Source organism: Cebus imitator, unplaced genomic scaffold (genome assembly GCF_001604975.1).
Source record: "Cebus imitator isolate Cc_AM_T3 unplaced genomic scaffold, Cebus_imitator-1.0 Scaffold19, whole genome shotgun sequence".
Taxonomy (NCBI): Eukaryota; Metazoa; Chordata; class Mammalia; order Primates; family Cebidae; genus Cebus; species Cebus imitator.
Genome location: NW_016107334.1, coordinates 1,535,583 through 1,556,873, shown reverse-complemented (window position 1 = coordinate 1,556,873; position 21,291 = coordinate 1,535,583). Strand labels below are relative to the sequence as shown.

Genomic DNA, 21,291 nt, shown 5'->3' with positions numbered 1-21,291 from the left:
AAAAAAAAAAAAAAAAAAAAAAAAAAAAAAAATACATTCTCACTACAAGTGGTATGGGTTATAAAATGAGCTAAGTTAAATATTAAGATAAAATGTATCTCAAGGTGATGAATAATAGTAAGAATAAAAGGAGCTACCTTTTGTTATGTACTGTCTATGACTCAAGCACATGTGATGCTTTGCTCATTGACTCTTCACAGCAGAACCTATTAGGCATTTATTTATTTTCCTTATTTGAGGAAAGTGAAGATGAGAAACATTAAGAAATTTGGACAAGTTCCGTTTGCCAAGCCATGGTAAAGTGGCTGCTCAAACGTAAAACCGTCTCCTCCCAAATCCATGTTCTTTTCATGAATCCAGAGAATATGGGGGAAATAAAGGAACCAATGTCCTCAGAAGATAAGGTTTCCTCATTGTATTCTCTGACCCATGTAAGTGTGGAGGGGTCAGAAGAGACCTGAGATTCCTCAAACCCAAGGATAGTGTTCCTACGATTGAGAACATCACCATCTCCAGCCTAAATCTTACAAAATATCTACTCATATGCATTGCCAATTTTTATTGTATCGGGTAAAAAATTATGGCAAAGTGTGTTCATCAAAAATATCCTTCTTGTTAAACGTCACACTGATTTCCTGGGCACAATGCCCATCTTGGTTTATCTTCACTAATTAAGACAGCTTTGTAAAGTACAGTTGTTACATGAAATTGATGTGACCTATACATCTGCTACTAGCACAAATGTTTGTGACAGAAAGAGTTGTCAGAGAGGAAATATTCCAGGGTTTTATTACTGCCACTAACAACCCAACAAACTCAATGCATCCTGCTGCTTATGTTTTGGTCGCCAGGAGCTTTGATGGGACTAAGGGTATATTAATCTGGGATCATTTGGTTACAAGGAAGAAAAACACACTAAACTAGTTTATGGGAAATTGTGGGTTTGCTCTAAAACAATCTTTTGTCAATTTTCCTCCATAGAAACCTTATGGACTTAGAAAGCACCAGGTGTCCAAACATCCTGTTACAAAACAAAACGTTAATGAAATCAGACATCTCTGTGTAAAAGCTAAAGTGTAGCTAGATGGAAATAAGCTATTGGAATTTCCTGATAGAAATCAGGAAAGTGGTGAGTGGAGGTGGAAGGAAGAGGAGTGAAAATAAACTTATGATACAAAATGGGAGACAAGAGATACCATCAATAATTAATGGAATGAGAAAGGTTAAACTGGTAACAATTGAAGAACAAAAATGGTGATATAACTGGAGAAGAAAGAAGGGGACTAGGAAGGTAGATCGTGGTATGTATTGGTTAGCTACTGCTGTATAACAAACTACTTCAAAACTCAGTGGTCTGATAGAACAATCATTTCTGATTGTTCACCCATCTGCAGACATACTAGAATTCAACTGATCAAGGCTGGGTCTGGCCAGATTGCAAGTCTACAAGTCACCGGGATGGTGTTGCCCTACATTTTCTATCCTTCTCCCAAGACCAGCAGGCTACCCACCTGATGACAGAGGTACAACAGAACAGACCATACTGCACAAGCACTTTCTTTTTTTTTGACAAGGTCTCACTCTTTCACCCAATCGCCCAGGCTGGAGTACAGTAGTGTGACCATGACTCACTGCAACCTCCGCCTCCCAGGTTCAGGCAATTCTCCTGCCTCAGCCTCCCAAGTATCTGGGATTATAGGCACCCACCACCATGCCCAGCTAATTTTTGTATTCTTAGTAGAGATAAGGTTTCACCATGTTGGCTAGGCTGGTTTCAAACTCCTAACCTCAGGTAATGCACCTGCCTTGGCCTCCCAGAGTGCTAGGATTACAGACATGAGCCACANTAGCTGAGCCTACAGGCATGCGCCACCACGTCCAACTAATTTTTGCATTTTTAGTGAAGACAGGGTTTTGCCATGGTGGCCAGACTGCATTTCACCATGTTGCCTCAAGTGATTCACCTGCCTTGGCCTTCCAAAGTGCCTGGATTACAGGCATGAGCCACCACACCTGGCCCACAAGCACTTTTCTAACCCCTACTTGCATCATGCCTGCAAACATCCCATTATCCAAAGCATATCACATGACTGAGCCCAAAGTCAAAATCAGGGGATATGCAACTGGGCAGGACTACAAAGTCCCATGACAGTGGGCCTGGGAATAGAGAGAGGAAAAGCCTTGGAACCAGTGGGAGCAAGAAAGGTGGGTGGCGGTACAGATGAACTGAATTCTCATCAACCACAGCAGAAGCCAGTAGATAATGCCCTACAGGGTTGGTGGTGTAGGGGCACAAGTCTACTACTTAGAGAAGCTAATTAACACTCAGAGTCAGGGCACTAAAAGTTGAAAGAGAGCTGTTTCCTTCTGAAGAGTACTAAGACTAGGAGGGGGAAGTTAAGGTTCATAAACCTTTTATTTGTTTGAATTTTTTTAACTGTATATAATTATTAAAGTTTGGGGGTTTGTTTTGAGACAGAGTCTCACTCTGTCAGCCAGGATGGAGTGCAGTGGCACGGTCTTGATTCACTGCAACCTCTACCTCCTAGGTTCAGGCGATTCTCCTGCCTCAGCCTCCCCATTAGCTGGGATTACAGGCATGTGCCACCATTCCCAGCTAATTTTTGTATTTTTAGTAGAAGGGGGTTTCACCATGTTGGCCAGTCTGGTCTTGAACTCCTGGTCTCAAGTGATCCACCTGCCTCAGCCTCCCAAAGTTCTGGGATTACAGGCATGAGCCACCATGCCCAGTCATTAAAGATGTTTTTTAAATTAATTAAAAATTTTAAAACAGATACTCTTCACTATTTACAATACAGCAGATCAAAGACAAAAAAAGCACAGTCTCGTGAGGAAGATGGACTCTAAACAAAGGGCAGCAACACTGTGCCAGAAGAGAACACAGTGGAACCTGAGCGAAAAGGAGGGGGATTCAGTCCCTAGGGATTGGTCAGGAAAATCAACAGAGGCAGGGACATTGGAACGGAGTCTTCTACTACGGGAGTCTGAGAATAGCCTCTTTCCCCTGCCCCAAATCTTTGGAAACGAAGAACCATTTGTTTAAGCCTACAGCTACCCTAGAAAGGAAAAAGGAGTGCTTTTGGTAGGTGTATTAGTCCGTTTTCTCACTGTGATAAAGAAATACCTGAGACTGGGTAATTTATTTTTTTAAAAAGGGGTTTGATTGGCTCACAGTTCTGCAGACTGTACAGGAAGCACAGTGGCTTCTGCTTCTGTGAAGGCTTCGGGAAGCTTCCAATCATGGTGGAAGGTGAGGGGGGCAAGGCACTTCAAACAGCCAGAGCAGGAAGAACAGAGATGAGGTTGAGGAGGTGCTACATACTTTTAAACCACAGATCTCATGAGAACTCTATCACGAATACTGCACCAAAAAGATGGTGCTAAACCATTTATGACACAAAATGGAGACAGAAGTGATACCAGCAATAACGAATGGAATGAGAAGGGTTAAACTGGTTAACAATTGAGGGACAGAAATGGTGATATAACCGGAGGAGTGATACAACTGGATATAACCCACTCCCATGATCCAATCACCTCCCCCCAGGCCCCACCTCCAACACTGGGGGTTACAATGTGACGTGAGATTTGTGCAGCAACCTAATTCCAAACTGTTATCAGTAGGTAACTATGGGAAGTAGACAAAATGCAAGGGGCATTCAAATGAAGAAGACAACCACCACCTGAAATGTACTGGGAAAGCTGCTGCAGAACTTACATCTCAAAGAAGGGAAAGAAGGAACTCAGAGATACTTGTACACCTATGTGCACAGCAGCCTTACTCACAGTACCTCATAGGGTGGAAGCAAACTAAGTGTCCATCAACAGGGGAATGGATAAACCAAACGTGGAACATGCATACAATGGAATATTATTCAACTTAAGAAAGGAGGAAATTCTGGCCCAGGCTACCACATGGATGAACCTTCGAGACATGATGCTAAGTAAAATAAGCCAGTCACAAAAGGACAAATAATGAGTGATTTCACTTACCTGAAGTACCTAGAGTAGTCCAATTCATAAGACAGAAAGTAGAAGGTGGTTGGTTTCCAGAGGCCTGGGGAGGGGAACAGGAAGTTAATGTTTAACAGGAATGCAATTTCCAGTGAGGAAGATGAAAACGTTCCAGAAATGAATGATGGTAAGGGTAGCAAGACAATGTCAATGTACTTAATGCTATTCAGCTGTATGCTTTCCAATGGTTAAAACGGCACATTTTATATTTATCCTGCCACAATGAAAAAAAAAAAAAAAAAAAAAGAGGGGAGCTATGAGGAGGCTGGGGAGAGTTGTGGGGTGCTCGCAGCTGGGGGGCATGATATGGGAGCAGGAGGTCACTGAGGATGTCCATTCTCAGGGGATAATGGGGAGCTTCCCAGGAGTGGCCCTGGACAAGTCAAAGTGCACCTCCCACTGAGTCAGGGGAGTGTCGGCCACTCAGTTGGAAAGGCAGGACAATACATCAAGATCCCATGCCTGTAAGGGAGATGAAACACTGAACAAGACTCTGTGCTCCCATAGAAACATGCGTATTTCCTAGAAGATCTGGAAGCATACTCTTCTTGACTGTGGTTGTCTTTGGGGAAAGGCTTGGAATTTGCAGCAAAGGAAGTTTAGCATTACCTGAATGTTCGGCTTTTTTAACAGCAAGACTGTATTTGGGTGTTCATATAACTTCAGTTTCAATAAGAGAAGTTGGCTAGGTGCAGTGGCTCACACCTATAATCCCAGTGCTTTGGGAGGCCAAGGCAGGAGGATTCCTTGGGCAACATAGGGAGATCTCGTCTCTTCAAAAATAAAAATAATCAGCCAGATATGGAGGCACATGCCTGTAGCCCCAGCTACTCAGGAGGCTGGGGCGGAAAGGTTGCTTGAGCCCAGGAGTTCAAGGCTGCAGTGAGCTGTGATTCTGTGATCTTACCACTGCAGTCCAGCCTGGGTGACAGAGTGAGACCATGTCTCCAAAAAGAAAAAAAAAGAAAGAGAAAAGGATGGAACAATAGTTTCTTAGTCTTAACCACACTCATTACCAAAAATAATAGGGTCTATTTTGACTGACAACATCCACCAAAGGTTTGAGTCCTATTAGTTTTCATATACTTGAAAAAAAATATTTCCCTCAGAAACATCCCCTTGACATCTCTTTGAGGAACATGGAATGTGGAGAGTCGTTTCTGCTGCTCTCCCTCACCTCACCCCATGCCAACATTCTGCAACTCTGCTGAGCATCAGGGAGCCACCGGCCTTGGCAGCCTTCACACTAGGCACACCCTGGCCCTGCTGCAGATCAGCAGCCTGTCTCAGCCTGTTGGAACTCTTTGTTGGTGTGTTTGAGATGTTGTCAGAAAAGTGTGGAACTAAGAGTCGAGGAAACTTTAGTCCTGGCTCAGCCACTTACTTTTATTGTTCAGAGTGGGCTTCTTATTTAAATCTGTTTCTGTTTTCTTGTTTAAAAATTGTTATAATCTATGGCTACCGTAAGGTTGACAGGAGAATATAGATATTTAAGATAGTCTGCATGGGCCAGGTGCGGTGGCTCACGCCTGTAATCTCGACACTTTAGGGCACTGAGGTGGGAGAATCTCTTGAGCCCGGGAGGCCAAGGCTACACTGAACCATGTTTGTGCCACTGCACTCCAGCCTGGAGCCTGGGGGACAGAGTGAAACCTTATCTCAAGGTGAGGTCATGGCCAGTGTTATGAATGCACAGAGCACCTTTCAGGAGCACAGGGAGCTTGGTGGGAGGCAGGGCACAGGGGTACATGGGGCTAGGGGACAACCTTCTCTGGCCATGATTTGGCATTTTCCTATCTAATTTGCCTAAGAGACTCCTGCGAACCCAGAGGAGCAGGGCAGATAGAGCCAAATTCTCTTAAAGGTGGGCATGGGGAGGGGGGCTGAGGCAGAGCACCTCTGGAAGCTATTAGAGTGCCAGATCCTGTTGAAAATGGGCATGGGGGTGGGGGGTACTGAGACAGAGCACCCTTGCAGGCTGTTAGAGAGCTGTTCGGTCCTCACACCTGTTACCCCCGGTCAGTCAGTCAGGTCTGTCCAAGTGCTATGACTCACCATACCCACCCAGACACTGCATGGTACAGCAGGGAGCCCAGACCTAGAAAAGTCCCGCAGCTGAGTAACTGGCTTTTGCTCTTCCAATAATCCAGTTGATGAGGGATCTGTGGCCTGTCTCCTAATGCTCTGAGACTCTGTGCCCAGCCCAGGTCTGTCTGTTCTGGAAACAAAGGCCCATATCTCCATATTTCCTTCTTGCTTTATGCTTCTGAGACAGAATATACATGTACATATGTGCACATTAAGTACAGATGTACAATATGTACACGTGTGCATATTATGTACAGATGTACATAATGTGGGCTATGCCCCAAGCCCCTGCCAGAGGGTGAGTAGCAGCACCCTGGCCCCTCCCCAGCTGCTACAAACCCTCTGCCTAGGGGGCTGTGCCCACAGTCCCCTAGCCAGAGGGTAAGTAGCAGCACCCCGGACCCCCTTGCCCCAGCTGCTAGGAACCCTCTGGCTAGGGGGCTGTGCCCACAGTGGCTATTTAGAAAATCTGGAGTAATATGATATTGGGAATCATATCATAGGGAGAAGATAATGTTACTGTGTGTCTTTTTTGATATTAGGCACAACAACAGTAGTTCTAGTTCCACCTCGGCGATACTGACAGAAATATCATCCTCGCCCCCCTTGACATTAGAATTGAAATTGGGGGTGGGGGGTGGGGGTTTCACCGCTTGCAATATTTAATTCAGTAAAATTATTTTTTTTGTGGACCTTAGTTACAATATAAGAGCGTGGTGTACATCTCTTGCCATATTGAGAGTTTTACCATATGGGCAGTAACATCGTCCTCTCCTTCCCTGGATTTTAGGAACAATATCACAGGGCAGGTGTACAGCCTCCGCCACATTGTGAGGAACATCATCTCTCATCCCCTAGATATTAGGAACAATATCACTGGGGGTTTGTGCGCTTCCTGAGGTATTTGGAGTAATATCCTCCCCGTTTTTGGATATTCGAAACAATATTACAGTGGTGGTGTACACTTATTGCGATATTCAGGCTCTAATCATCCTCTCTCCTGAGGATATTAGGAACTATATCACAGCAGCATTGTATACCGCCTGTGATATTGGAACAGAGTGTACACTCGCTTTCACGATAAGAGTAATATCTACTTAGGATATTATGGATAATATCACAAAACGTACACACATGGGTGTATACCCACTTTGATATTAGCAGTAATTTTTATCTAACATACTAAAAATAATATCCCAGAACATAGTCATAATGTGTATATTTATTGGGATATAATAAAAGTATACAATACGTACAATATATACATTTATTGTGATGTACATGTGTACACAATATATATGTATATATAAATGTACATGTTGTATACACATTATGTACATTTAGCTGTGTTATTTTGAAAAAGTTGTCTCTAAGTGCTATAGCTGATAAAGTTAGAATGAGTGATCTGTGTCCACATGAGCATTCTTTTAGTAATAAAGGATTCAATTTTATTTTAATTCTTTAGAACTGATTCTCACTCTTGTCAATCAACTGTGAATTTTCTGTGTTAACTTCTAGCAGAGGTAATAGAGTTCATCCAAAAGCACAGGTGTATGAAAGTCCAGATTGACAAGTATACTCAACAAACCAGGCACTGAGCTGAAACAGGATCGTTTCCCAGTGGGCCTTAAGGCCCACATAAATCTCTGTGCAAAAACCGAGAAACAGAGACAGAAAGTCACCCGCCTAAGGCTTGTCACTTGAAAGTGAGTGGCTGACTGACTGGCAGAGGGCTGTAAAACAAATTCAAATCTCCTGACCTCTAATTTCAGAGGGTGCACTGCCTCCCCAAGGCCCAATTTTACAGTTAAATGGCTTAACAAGTGCTTTACTGGATTGAAGTCAACATTAAAAGACATCAGGTTCCATCAGCACAGTCTTTGGCCCCTTGTCTCTAATGAGAATTTGCCCAGTTAAAATTTTAACATTGGGTCTAACCTGAGAGATCTTGACTTTCAGCCTGAAACTCTTGAAAAGGCTTAACTTAGGAGTTCCTGCTACAAAGTAAGAGTTAAGAACCCTCTTCAGCAAAGGTGAGCTGGCCTCAGTGGTAAATGGGAAATGACCTGGTTTCAATCACCACCCTCATGCAAATCATCAAGATAAATTTCTTGTAACACACATGTGTTGTGTTTTTAGGAGAGCTGGGAGTTATCCAAGGTTCTGAGAAACATGCTACCACAGGAAGGAGGAGGTGCTGCTCAGCCCTGGAGACAGACAGACACACACACACACACACACACACAGTTTAGACACACAACTGGTAGTGTCCAACACACACACACACACACACACACACACACAGTCTAGACACACAACTGGTAGTGTCCAGCCAAATACTTAGTAGTATGAGGAGGGCTTTGAACCCATCCACGCTCCAAAGAAAGAGACACCTTTCCCTAATTCACACGTCAATTCTCCCTCCTTCTCCCCCAACACTGCCTCCTCCTCAAGCCCAAGCATTATTACATAGAACACAATTAGGCAGGGCTTTCAGGTTAAAGCATTGTCTATGATGCTCTTGTTAAAAACAACAGCACAGTCAAACAGAGAGCATGCTTGCACATGAAATGTGATTAATTCTTTCAGACATGGCTCATGATGGCTGGGGCTGCACCACCAGGACAGCAGCTCTACTCTGCACCAAGCCTGTGTGCCTGGCCATCTCCCAAAGTGCTTCACACTCTCATTTCACCCTCAGAGGCAGACAAGAGGACTGCAAAGGACTCATGTGTCTCCCATGCTATCTGAAAAGAACTCCCATTTCTCCTGGGGACCAATAGTAACAACAAAAGGAGCTTTTTATTTGTAAAGCACACAACTTTTTCAAACTACACAGCTAAAACTGTCACATGTAAATGTACATAATGTGTACCCAATACATATGTATATAATATGTACAATATGTACATTTACTGTAATCACAATGATATATATAATCACAATATATAATCAATATACACAATACATATCACAATAAACGTATATGTTGTTCACATTATATAGTGTACACATTATGTGCATAAGTATTGTGTACACATGTACCTATACATTTATTGATTACAATATGTACATGTGTACATATATGTGCACATTACATACATTATGTACAATATGTACATGTGGACATATATATGCACATTACATATATACAGGAGGTACACATGTACATATAGGTGCACATTATGTACATATGTACAATATATACATATGCATATATGTTCACATTACATACACAATTACATTACATATATATACATACATATATCACAATGTGTGTATATGTGCACATATACAATATATACACGTGTGCATACATATGGACATTATGTACAATCTGTACACATGTACATACGTGATATTCACATTTATGTTAATATCATAATAATATCTGTTGTGACATGGAGTTTTGCCCTTGTCACCCAGGCTGCATTTTTAAAGAGGCAGGACAACACACACTACAGTGAGGGATCTTAAAGGCCTGTTTTGAAGGGAAAATGGCAAGTGAGCTACAGCGAGCACACATGTGTACAGCCCAGTTCCAGCTCCGTCAAGATAGCTAGAGAATACACACACACTCCCCAGCCCATACACGGATGCAAAGGCACACAGAAAGGAGGAAGCCCCCAATGGCTTGTCAGCCATGTCCTCTGGGGAGGGGAGGGGGTAGAGGTGGGAGCAGAGAGGCTGTGCACATTTTACTTTATTAAAGATGTATGTACTGGTTGAGTGTTTTACCAAAACACATTGACTGTTCACCAGCATTGTAATCAAACCGACCTGCACGTCTCTGAGGGTCTCTCTATTCTAGCTGGGGAGATGTCAGAATTGAGACAAAATGTCCCGTGGGGAAGGGCAGACACTGAGGGAAGGAAGTGGGACTTCCTGCACCAGCCACCGCTCTGGCCATCAGGAGAGGCAGCAAACAGGCCAGTTTCCTCCAGGAAAGCAGCCGTTGGAGCAGAGGGGCCAGGCTCCCACGCGATCCAGACATGAGCACTCCACACGGCACAGCCAGAGACATCCGAAAAACAGGAGGGGGTGCTGACCCAAGGGAAGGCAGGACCAGCGGATGTACCAGCCAGCACAGCCGGGTCACGCTGACTGGCAGTATTAATTTGGGAAAAACTAAATCGTTCAGTTTCATTTGAGTAGTTTGAATGTAAAATGAGTAGTTTGCATGCAAATGTGTGTGGTGGGGGTGTGTGGTGTGTGCGTGAGATACAGTGTGTGTGATGTGGTGAATAGTGAGTGTGTGCTGTGTGTGTGTATGGTGGTGGGGCATCCTGGAGGGTGTGGTGAGTGTGTGGAGTATACGGTGTATGGTGTGTGGTATGTGGTGTGTCTGATATGAATGTGATAGTGTGTGGAGTATAATGTAGTGTGGAAAGGTTAAGCGTGTACGTATGTTTTATGTGCATGGTGTAGTGTATGTGGTGTGTGGTATGTATGGGGTGTATGTAACTGTGGTTATATGAGGTGTGTGTAGTATATGTGGTGTGTATGGGGTGTGTGTGGTGTGCATTAGGTGTGTATGGTGTATGTATGTATGATATTGTGTGGTGTGTGTGGTGTCTGTGTAGTGCAAATAAGTTGTCTGTGTGGAATGTGATGTGTTGTATGGGTGATGTAATATGTATGTGGAATGTGGTGTGCTGTGTATGCGGTATTTATGAAGTGTCTGTGTGTGGCACGTATGGGGTGTGTGCTGTGTATGAAATGTACATGGTGTATGTATGTATGGTATTCTGTGGTGAGTGTATGTCTGTTGTGTGTATATAAGGTGTGTATGGTGTATATGTGTGGTGTGTGGTACGTGTAAAGAGTGCAAGATGTGTATGAAGTATGTGTGTAATGTTTGTGAGGTGGACATGATATGTGTGTGGTGTATAAGGGTTGTGTGTGGTGTCTGCGACGTGGGTTTAATATGTGTGTGGTGTCTGGTGTATATGGGTTAAGTGCGTAGTGTGTGTGAAGCGGACATGGTATATACGTGGTGTGTGTGAGGGTTATATGCATGTGGTGTGTATGGGGTATGTCTGTGGTGAGTGTGGTGTATATGGGTTCAGTGTGTGTGGTGTGTGAGGTGGGCATGGTGTATATGTAGTGTGTGGTGTGTGTGAGGTGATTATAATATGCATGCGGTGTGTATGGGGTATGTGTGTGAGGTGTGTATATGTGTGTGAGGTGGGTATGTGTTGTGTGTGGTGGGTATGATACATGTGTGGTGTGTGTGAGGTGCGTATGATATGTGTGTGGTGTGTGTGAGGTGGGTATGATGCGTGTGGTGTATATGGGTTAAGTGTGTGGTGTGTGTGAGGGGGCATGGCATATATATGGTGTGTGGTGTGTGAGGTGGGTATATGTGTGTGGTGTATATGGGGTGTGTGTGGTGTGCGTGAGGTGAGTATATGTGTGTGTACATGTAGTGTATATGGGTTAAGTGTGTGGTGTGTGTGAGGTGGGTACAATATGTGTGTAGTGTTTGTGAGGTGGGTATGACATGAGTGTGGTGTGTGTATAGTGTATATGGATTCAGTGTGTGGTGTGTGCGAGGTGGGTATGTGTGTGTGCAGTGTGTGTGCACTATATATGGGTGTGTGGTGTATGTGAGGTGGGCATGGTATATATGTGGCATGTGAAGTAGGTATGTATATTGTGTATGGCGTGTATGGAATATGTGTGTGAAGTGGGAATGATGTGTGTGTGGTGTATATGAGTTAAATGTGTGGCGTGTGTGAGGTTGGCATGCGGTGTGTGGTGTGAGGTGGTTGTGTTATGTGTATTGTGTGTGAGGTGGGTATGATATGCATGTGCTGTGTATGGGATATATGTGTGAGTTGAGTATAATATGTGTGTGGTGTGGATATGACGTGTGTGGTGTGTGTTGTATATGGTTAAGTATGTGGTGTGTGTGAGGTGGGCATGGTATAGATGTGGTGTGAGGGGGGTATAATATGTGTGTGGTGTGTGTGGTGTATATGAGTTAAGTGTGTGGGGTGTGTGAGGTGGGTATGATACATGTGTGGTGTATGAGGTGGGTATGATATGTATAAGGTGTGTGTGAGGTGGGCATGGTAATGTGCGCTGTGTGTGGTGTCTATGGGTTAAGTGTGTGGTGTGTGTGAGGTGGGCATGGTATATATGTGGTGTATGAGGTGTGTATGTGTGTTGTATGTGGCATGTATGGGGTATGTGTGTGAGGTGGGAATGACGTGTGTGGTGTATATGGGTTAAATGTGTGGGGTGTGTGAGGTGGGCATGGTTTGTGTTATGTGGTGTGTGAGGTGAGTATGATATGCACGTTGTGTGTGGTGTGTACGGGGTATGTGTGTTCTGTGTGTGAGGTGGATATGATATGTTCCTGGTATATCACGTGGGTATGATATGTGTATGGTGTGTGAGGTGCTTATAGCATGTGTGTGGTATATGTGGTGTATCCATACAAATTCAACGTGTGGGGTGTGTGAGGTGGGTGTGGTGTATAATGTAGTGTATGGTGTGTGAGGTGGGTATATGTGTGTTGTGTATGGTGTGTATGGGGTATGGGTGTGGTATCTGTGAGGTAGGCATGGTATGTGTCTAATGTGTGTGAGGTGGGCATGGTATGCGTGTGGTGTGTGTGCTGCCTATGGGTTAAGTGTGTGGGGTGTGTGAGGTGGGCGTGGTATATACGTAGTGTATGGTGTGTCAGGTGAGTAGACATGTTTATTGTGTGTGGTGTGTATGGGGCATGTATGTGGTGTGTGAGGTAGGCATGGTACATGTGTGGTACGTGTACATATGCACACACATGCATACCTGTGCACTGCAGATGACAGGCAGGCCGGCAGCCCGGGACACGCAGCGGTGACCAGCTCAGCCAAGGCAGGGCTCGGGGCGGGAGTGGCCAGGCCCCTGGCAGCTCAGGATCCTAGATGCACTAAGAGCCTAGGAGGAGAGAACAAGCTATGTCACCATCTCCACCCAAGTTCATCACTAACATGAACCTCTAAGAAGCACTGAAACTGTTCCACTTCTGATTAGAACCAGAAACGCTCAAGATGGGCTCAGCACAGCCAAGGGGGGATTGTCCTACAGGGCCATGGTGTATGGGTGGGTGAACAAATCATGGAGGCAGCTACCTTTTGTTTTTTCAAATGTGAAACATTTCTGAATGGCTTAGGCAACACGTATTTAATTTAAAAGCTCAATTGAGATGAAGGAAGAAAAAGAATACATGCTTCGCTCCAGAGACATGCAAATGAGATTGGGGGACAGAGGGAAGTGCATTCATTATTTCCATGATCCCTGAATAGCAGCAGTGGGTCTGAGCATCTTATCTCCACCAAACAGGCCAGCAGGCAAGCCAGCTGCCACCTCGTCCTGCACAAACCACAGGCACCATCCCCAAAAGTAGGCAAACGACTATCACATTTGTTCAGGGATGGCAAAATTGTCTCAGGTTGGTAGCCGTGTTTTCTTCCCAACAAGACCTAACTGCTGCCATCTTTCTCTGAGACCCAGCCTCCCTGAACAGAGTAGAAAGGCGGCCAGCTGAACCCAAACTGTTCTGCCCACAGGCTCCTCCCTACAGACCACGTCTCAGTGCAACATAGTTTCCAAATCCAAGATGGAGAATCCATGAACAGACAACCTTCTGCTCCAGAAGGCACTTACAGGAAGTGAACATTAAAATCACATCTTATGTTTTTTTTACCTAACATAATCAGTATTTTTACTGTACATACTAAAAGATGTTTACCATTTATAACCAGAAATAATGTTTCTCATAAAAACCATAAAATGTAAATTATTCAGTTACCCATCTTTCTGGAGAAGAGTAACACTATATGAAATTGAGGTACTGCCCCTAAAACCAAGATGATGGGCCCTGAAACTCTAAATATTTGAATTTTTAACTAACTTCATATCAAGCCCCTTTAATAAAAATGATGTGAAGCAGGCACACTTTTAGAACTAATTTGAAAACAAAACTTCAAACTGAGACAGTTGTATCAAAAAAAAAAAAAATGAAAAGAGAAAAATCGCTTCATTGCTTTTTAGAATTTTCAAAGATGCCACAGCTCTGATGTCTAGGAAAGCAATTGCTGTGGTACAAAAGGATGAGGGTTAAAAGAGATCAGCGGGAGCTCTCTTTCCCAACTAACCCAGGCAGAGTGAGCGGAGGCTTTCAGCACAGCCCAGGGTGCCTGGGATTGAAAATTCCATCCACCCCTCCATGGGTGGGAAAGGCTGGAATCTTCATTCCTATGACACAAGACCTTGAAGGTTGCTGAAAAATGCTAGTCGCATCTAACTGGGGCAGCATTTTCATTTATTGCACACCATTAAGGTTGGTTTGTTTTGCTTTTTTTGAGAGAGTCTTGCTCTGTCCCCCAGGATGGAGAGCAGTGGGGCAATCTAAGATCAGTGCAAACTCTGCCTCCTAGGTTCATTCAATTCTTCTGCCTCAGTCTCCCGAGTAGCTGGGATTACAGGTCCATGCCACTCTGCCCAGCTAGTTTTTTTTTGTTGTTTAAGTAAAGATGAGGTTTCATCATGTTGGTCAGGCTGGTCTTGAACTCCTGACCTCAAGTGATCCACCTGCCTCGTCCTCCCAAAGTGCTGGGATTACAGGAATGGGCCACCACACCCGGCCACCATTAGATTTTGGCAGGAATCCTTATGCTAGATGCCATTATCCCACCAATCACTGAGCACTTCTCATTTCCTGCCCCTGGTGCTGCTGGATACTTTAGGGCAAGCTGCCGTCTCTGCCACCCACCCACCTAAGGACAGAAACCTCCAACTCTGTCTTGCCAGGAAAACTGATCAGTGTGTCTGACAGATGGTGAGTCCTTTGCTGTACATGGCCCTCAAAAAAATGAAACAATTCTTCTACTTACACCAAAGTAAGCAAATGCTGAAAGAGCTTATAATGAAACATCACTCCCCGATCTGGACTTACCAAGTCCGCTGGCCAACCTTGTCATAATTTCTGATTTTAATTCTACTGGTGGCTATTTTCCACCTCTCTATTTTTTAAACTCTCTTTCTGGGTATCAACTTTGAATAATATTTATTGGCATCTCAGTATGAGAGGTGAGCTTGGCAGGCCACAAACTCCCAGGCTCTGGTGCAAGTGACCAGATGATCGCACCAGCTACTGCAGTCACAGTCATGCAGGGGGCTTTCCATTCTTAGCGGACCTGGGATAAAGGAGATTCTTCCAAGAGCTCTCACCTAACTGGGAACACAGAAGCATCCATCACAAGGCCTGTGGTCACAAAGCCTTCAGGATGGATATAGGCTCTTTTCTTCACTTTATAAAGCCCCAGAAAGGCTGGCACTAACATGGCATGTCACTGCCGTACTTTGAGGGCAGGAACTGCCTCCTGCTCCAGTTTGCATCCTCTGCGCCCAGCACCTGGCCGATCTGCTCCAAGCAGGATAAGCAGGTAGCTCAGGCTGTCCACCCGACCCTCACAAAGGGTGGAGGCACAGAAAGCATGAGCAGCCAAGATGAAGTCCTCACAGGCTTCTTTGATTCTACTATGTAAGATATTCTCAATGCCTGAGGGATGAACAGCAAACAAAACGTCCTCTATCCATACAATGGAGACAGTAATCAACCCTAAGAAGGAAGGAAATTCTGATGCATGCTACAACAGACGGGGCTTGAAGACATCATGCAAAGCAAAAGAAAGCCAGCTGCAAAAAGACAAATGACTGTATGATTCCACTCAGATGTGGCACCTAGAATCGTCAAACTCAAAGAGACAGAAAGTAGAGGCTGGGTGCGGTGGCTCATGCCTGTAACCCTAGCACTTTGGGAGGCCGGGCGGGTAGGTCGCCTGAGGTCAGGAGTTCGAGACTAACATGACCAAAATAGTGAAACCCCATCACTACTAAAAATACAAAAAATTACCCTGGTGTGGTAGCAGGAGCCTGTAATCCCAGCTACTCGGGAGGCTGAGACAGGAGAATCACTTGAATCCAGAGCCGGAGGTTGCGGTCAGCTGAGATCACGCCATTGCACTCCAGCATGGGCAACAAGAGCAAGACTCCATCTCAAAAAAACATAGAGACAGATAGTAGAATGGTGGCTGCCAGGGGCTGGGGGGAGATGGAAGGAAGAGCTCACCCCCTTCCAGCATCCACCCCACCTCTACTGCTCACACACATTCACACCCCATGGGACTCAGCCTGCAGCTTCTCCTAGCCCAGGAGCCCAGGAGCTGGACAGTAGAGAGAGGCACAGACCTCCTTTCCTAAAAAATGAGAGGGAAGACTCAGTGCCCCATCACTAGTGCCATCGCCCAGCCATGGATCCCACTCCAAGGGCCCCCCGCCAGTGCTGCTAGCACCCACCGAAGGAGGGCTGCCGGCACACAGCCGCAAGCTCCAGCTTTATCCACTCATGCCCTGGACACTGCCCAGAGCCCCGGCGGGTTCCATGTCCATGTCACCCCAGCCCTCCTGCCCAAGAGATCCTAAGTTCAGGAGACCCTCTCCAGCCCAGGCTGCAGGAGAAGGCAACCCCCAAGGTCACCTAGGAGTGAGTGCAGAGAGAAGGGCATCCTGTACGCCTCGGACTGGGAGACACAGATTCTGTCTCCTACGTAGTGGCCACACCTCCTGGGACAGGAGAAACCCCTGCCTCACCTCACTGGAGAGACCCTGACCCAGAGGTCTGAGAAAAAGCCACCTGCAGGCTCCCAGCACCTACCAAGCTGCACCTTAGAAAAACCTGTCCCGCTTCAACCTGCAAAGCTCTCAGGTCCTAATTTCTTATTTATTTTATTTTTTTTTTTTAAAGACAGGATTTCACCATGTTGGTCAAGCTAGTCTTGAACTCCCGAGCTCAGGTGATCCGCCCACCTTGGCCTCCAAAGTGCTTGGATTACAGGCATGAGCCACTGCGCCCAGCCCCCAGGTCCTAATTTCTAAAACCTCTGTCCTTTCTCAAAGAGGTCAGAAAATAAAAAAAATAAAAAAATAAAAACGAACAACAAAAAGAGGCACAGGAGGTTAAAGCGGCCAAAGGCAGTTTAGTCCCCCACCCCAAAAAAGTGCCAGAGGCCTGATATGGAGCTTGGGGTGCTTGACCCTCCACATGGCCATTTAGGAGCTGATTGCACTCAACCAAGATTTATGTCTGGTCCCTGCCAGGTCTTATTTAAACAGATCTGAAAAAAATAAGCCTTCCTCCTTCCATTAAATACTAAGTTAACACTGGCAGGCCCCTCTAAGGCTCTGCTCTCCACTGGGGACCTGCAGGGCATGCCCCTCACAGGTGTCCTCACCCTCATCCTCCCCCAGCATCAGGCCAGGAAAAAAAGTTCGCCCAGGCCTAGGCACTCCGAGGCCCACTGCCCAATCTAGCCCTGCTTGGGGAGCGGGGGTCTCAATGTTCTCCTTCACCATCTGCGGCCAGACCTGCCGGCAGCCTTGCCAGACAGCGCCTGCCTTGCGGAAGGGGCCCGGCCTCCGGGCAGGTCCACGCCGGGCCCCCAATCCAGAGCCTGCAGCCCAGGAGCAACGGGGTGTTTAACTGAGAAATTTTTCCCTCTGGGCCTTATAATGAAGGGAAAAGAAAGGGGGTGAAGATCCGGGCTCGAGTTCCCTGGGTGCAGTGAACCCACAGGCGACCCCAACCCAGTTGCCCCCGGCACCAGGACTTCATGCCGGCGCCAAGCGGGGCCAGGGAACGTACCAGCTGCCCAGGCACCCCCAGACAGTGCCTCTTGACGGCACCCGGGGGCCCTTTGCTGCGGTGCCCCCTGCCCCGGAGGCTAGAACCGCCTCCTGGTCCCTGCTGCACCCGCCTGCCGGTCGTGAGAGGGGGAGGCGGCCGGCCAGAGAGGAGTGGGGCCACCAGGCTGCACCCTCAGATCCCAGCAATGGTCGCCCTGCAGACCCGCGGCCCCGCCGAATCCAGAGGGCAATGCTTGGAGCACTCTAGCTGCAGATTGCGCGCCACCACCGTTTGGTCTGGTTATGCACGCGTCTACCCCGCAAACAGAGCCCGCGAGTCAGGCAGCCCGGGCCCGCCAACTTACCTGGACAGGGCACAAGGCTGTTACAGTGCGCTAAGACACCCGCCGCCGCTCACTCTCGCTGGGAAGCCCAGCTCCTGACGAACCGCGCCGAGCCACACGCCTCAATAAGGGCCCGGCAAACGAGCCCCCAAGCTAAACGCGGTGCACCTGTGGCACGGACCCTCGGCCCTCTCCCCGCCTCTTCCCCTCACCAGACCAGACGCGATCATTCGCCTCTTGGATCATTGGACCGGGGGAAAAGCTTCCAGGCAACAATGAACGGTGGGAAGACAGGGAAGATAAAGGTGACAGTGGCTCATGCCGGACGTGGCTGCAGGTGCCTGTAGTCCCAGCTATGGAGGAGGCTGAGACAGAATTGCTTGAACTGGAAAGCTGAGGTTGCAGTAAGCCAAGATCTCGCCATTGCATTCCAGCCCAGGCAACAGAATGACTGTCTCAAAAACAAAACAAAAAAGACAAGAGACACAAACTCTTAACTGCAGATCTCAGCAATATTAAAAAGATAAATGAGGACGGCCATGGTGGCTCACACCTGTAATCCCAGCACTTTGGGAGGCCTACTCGGGCGGATCATGAGGTCAGGAGATCAAGACCATCCTGGCCAACATGGTGAAACCCCCATCTCTACTAAAAACACAAAAAATTAGCTGGATGTGGTGGTGCGCACCTGTAGTCCCAGCTACTTGGTGGGAGGCTGAGGCAGGAGAATCGCTTGAACCTGGGAGGCAGAGGTTGCAGTGAGCCGAGATCGTACCACTGCACTCCAGCTTGGTGACAGAATGAAACTCCATCTCAAAAAAAAAAAAAAGATAAATATTAGAACAAGTTTGAAATTTGAGATAAAATGAACAAATTGATTCAACAAAGACGGCTTAGCAAAACAAATAGTCATCAAATAGTCATTTTTATGTAATTAAACCTGTAATTAAAAACCTTATAAAGAAAACTGCAGTCTCACGTGGCTTAATAAGAGAATTCTTTCCAAATGCTTAATGAAGAAATAGCACACTTCTTATATAAACTCTCAAAAATAGGAGAAGAAACAGTTTCCAAATTGTTTAACCAACATAGCCTTAATATTTCATATTGAAACCTAACAGAACATCACCTTGAAAGGAAACTTACTCCACTTCCTCTTGCGAACGTGTAAGTACAAAATTTCCAGATGAACTATGAGCAAACCCATTTCAACCAAATATAAAATGGGGTTGATCATACATCACAACCAAGTTGACTGAATTCCAGAAAGGCGATGTGAGTTAACATTCAAAAGCCAATCACTGTAAGCTACCTTATCAACATAAAAAGACAAGAAAAAATGCTCAAGCAACAAACAAAAAAGCGATTGATAAAATTCAATACCCATTCATAAATTTGAAAACCGAGCTAACAGAGAAGAAGCAACAATCCCAGTTAAACACCCCTGCAGTTGAGAATAGTGACACAACTTATTTGCAGCCGAAAGATGAAAACTGAAGTATAATCTTAAAACTTTTGAGAAATCTACGTTTTTCAGCTAAAAAGAGACAGATTTGGCCTTTGAACCCTCTCTTTCCCTCCCAGAAAAGCAATCCAAGGCCTGGAAAAATAGCAGCCACATTGTAACCACAAGAACAAAAGCTACAGGGCTAAGGAAGTACCCGGAAACTGACCAGAGCCTTGCACTGCCTTACTCTGAACATTTTTTTTTTGAGACTAAGTCTAGCTCTGTCACCCAGGCTGGAGTGCAGTAGTGCGATCTTGGCTCACTGCAACCTCCGCCTCCCAGATTCAAGCATTTCTCCTGCCTCAGCCTCCACAGCAGCTGGGACTACAGGCATGTGCCACCACGCCTAGTTAACTTTTTGTATTTTTAGTAGAGATGGGGTTTCACCATGTTAGTCAGGATGGTCTCGATCGCCTGTGTGATCCGCCTGCCTCCGCCTCCCGAAGTACTGGGATTACAGGCGTGAGCCACCGTGCCCGGCCTCCTCTGCACAAAATGAACCTATTACTTCATTTTCCCCCACTGCCAATCACCTCCCTCCACATCTTAGAGCATCACACTTCCCTAACCTGGAAACAACTCCCAGCCTTATCGCCGGGGAGGTGGACTTGAGAGCTGTTCTTCCACTTCCTCCTTTGGCTGCCTTGTGAATCCATCTTTTTTCTTTTGCAAAACCCATGTCGCAAATGATGGACTTGCTGTGCACAGGCAGAATGGACCTAGTCCTAGCTAGTGACACCGCGGACGGCCAACAGCTACCTCTTTCCTTCCTCCTTCCACGTCATACATGAAGGCCCCTTTTGGCCAACTCTTCCTCTGGGAAGCCCCCCCTCAAGGGGCACAGAACTGATGGGGACGCCAGAGAGAGGAAGCTCAGAATGGAGGTGAAATGCCAATAATGTGGAGGCCAACTTCTGCTCAGCTTTGCTCCCTTGCTTAGAAAGACTGGAGCCCAGGGCATCAGCCACAGGCCTCGAGGCAAACCCCGGGTTGAGGAAAACAGAGCCGGATGAATCCTTGGAGACCACGAGATCCGCTATCTCACTCTGCGGACTGGGAAATCGGCTCTGACTCCGGCTGTGGATTGTGGCAGGTCCCATGCCACTAACTCTGTCCTCTCTGGCCAGCACCACTGCAGCCTGGGCCTCAGCTGGTGGAGCAAACCAGGCTCACCCACTGCCAAGCAACTGTAAAAAGGGCATGCAGCAGTCGTGGGCAGAGCCAAGGCCAGGACATCATCCTGTCTGGCCTATGGACAATTGCTCAGCCTGCAGCTGTGGACTGGCTAGGCCAGACACAGGGCCTGGTACACAGCAGGGAGGGCACCTGCCCATCTCCACAGCCATCCTCCTCCTGGGCACACTCACCGAAAGGCACACCTTAAAATAAAATATATTATCAAATATTCCAAGGCGGGTGCAGTGGCTGACACCTATAATCCCATCACTTTGGGAAGCTGAGACAGGTGGATCACTTGAGGTCAGGAGTTCAAGACTAGTCTGGATCTGGTCAACATGGTGAAACCCGTCTCTACTAAAAACACAAAAATTACCCCAGCGTGGTTACATGTGCCTGTAAACCCGGCTACTCCGGAGGCTAAGGTGGGAGAATCGCTTGAACTTGGGAGGTGGAGGTTGC

General features: G+C 46.4%; 1 long non-coding RNA gene across 2 annotated transcripts in view; it reads right to left on the bottom strand.

Annotated features, from left to right (window-relative positions):
* Positions 1–21,291, bottom strand: part of LOC108295582 — a 41,275-nt gene that overhangs the window by 16,467 nt on the left and 3,517 nt on the right. The window contains exons 1-3 of one of the 2 annotated variants that reach the window (XR_005198290.1): positions 16,034–16,091; positions 12,925–13,053; positions 4,015–4,078 (exon numbers count right to left, since the gene is read on the bottom strand). This is a non-coding gene — a long non-coding RNA (uncharacterized LOC108295582). Of the gene's footprint in view, positions 1–4,014; positions 4,079–12,924; positions 13,054–16,033; positions 16,092–21,291 lie in introns of those variants that run through there. The other variant, XR_005198289.1, reaches the window with a different exon arrangement.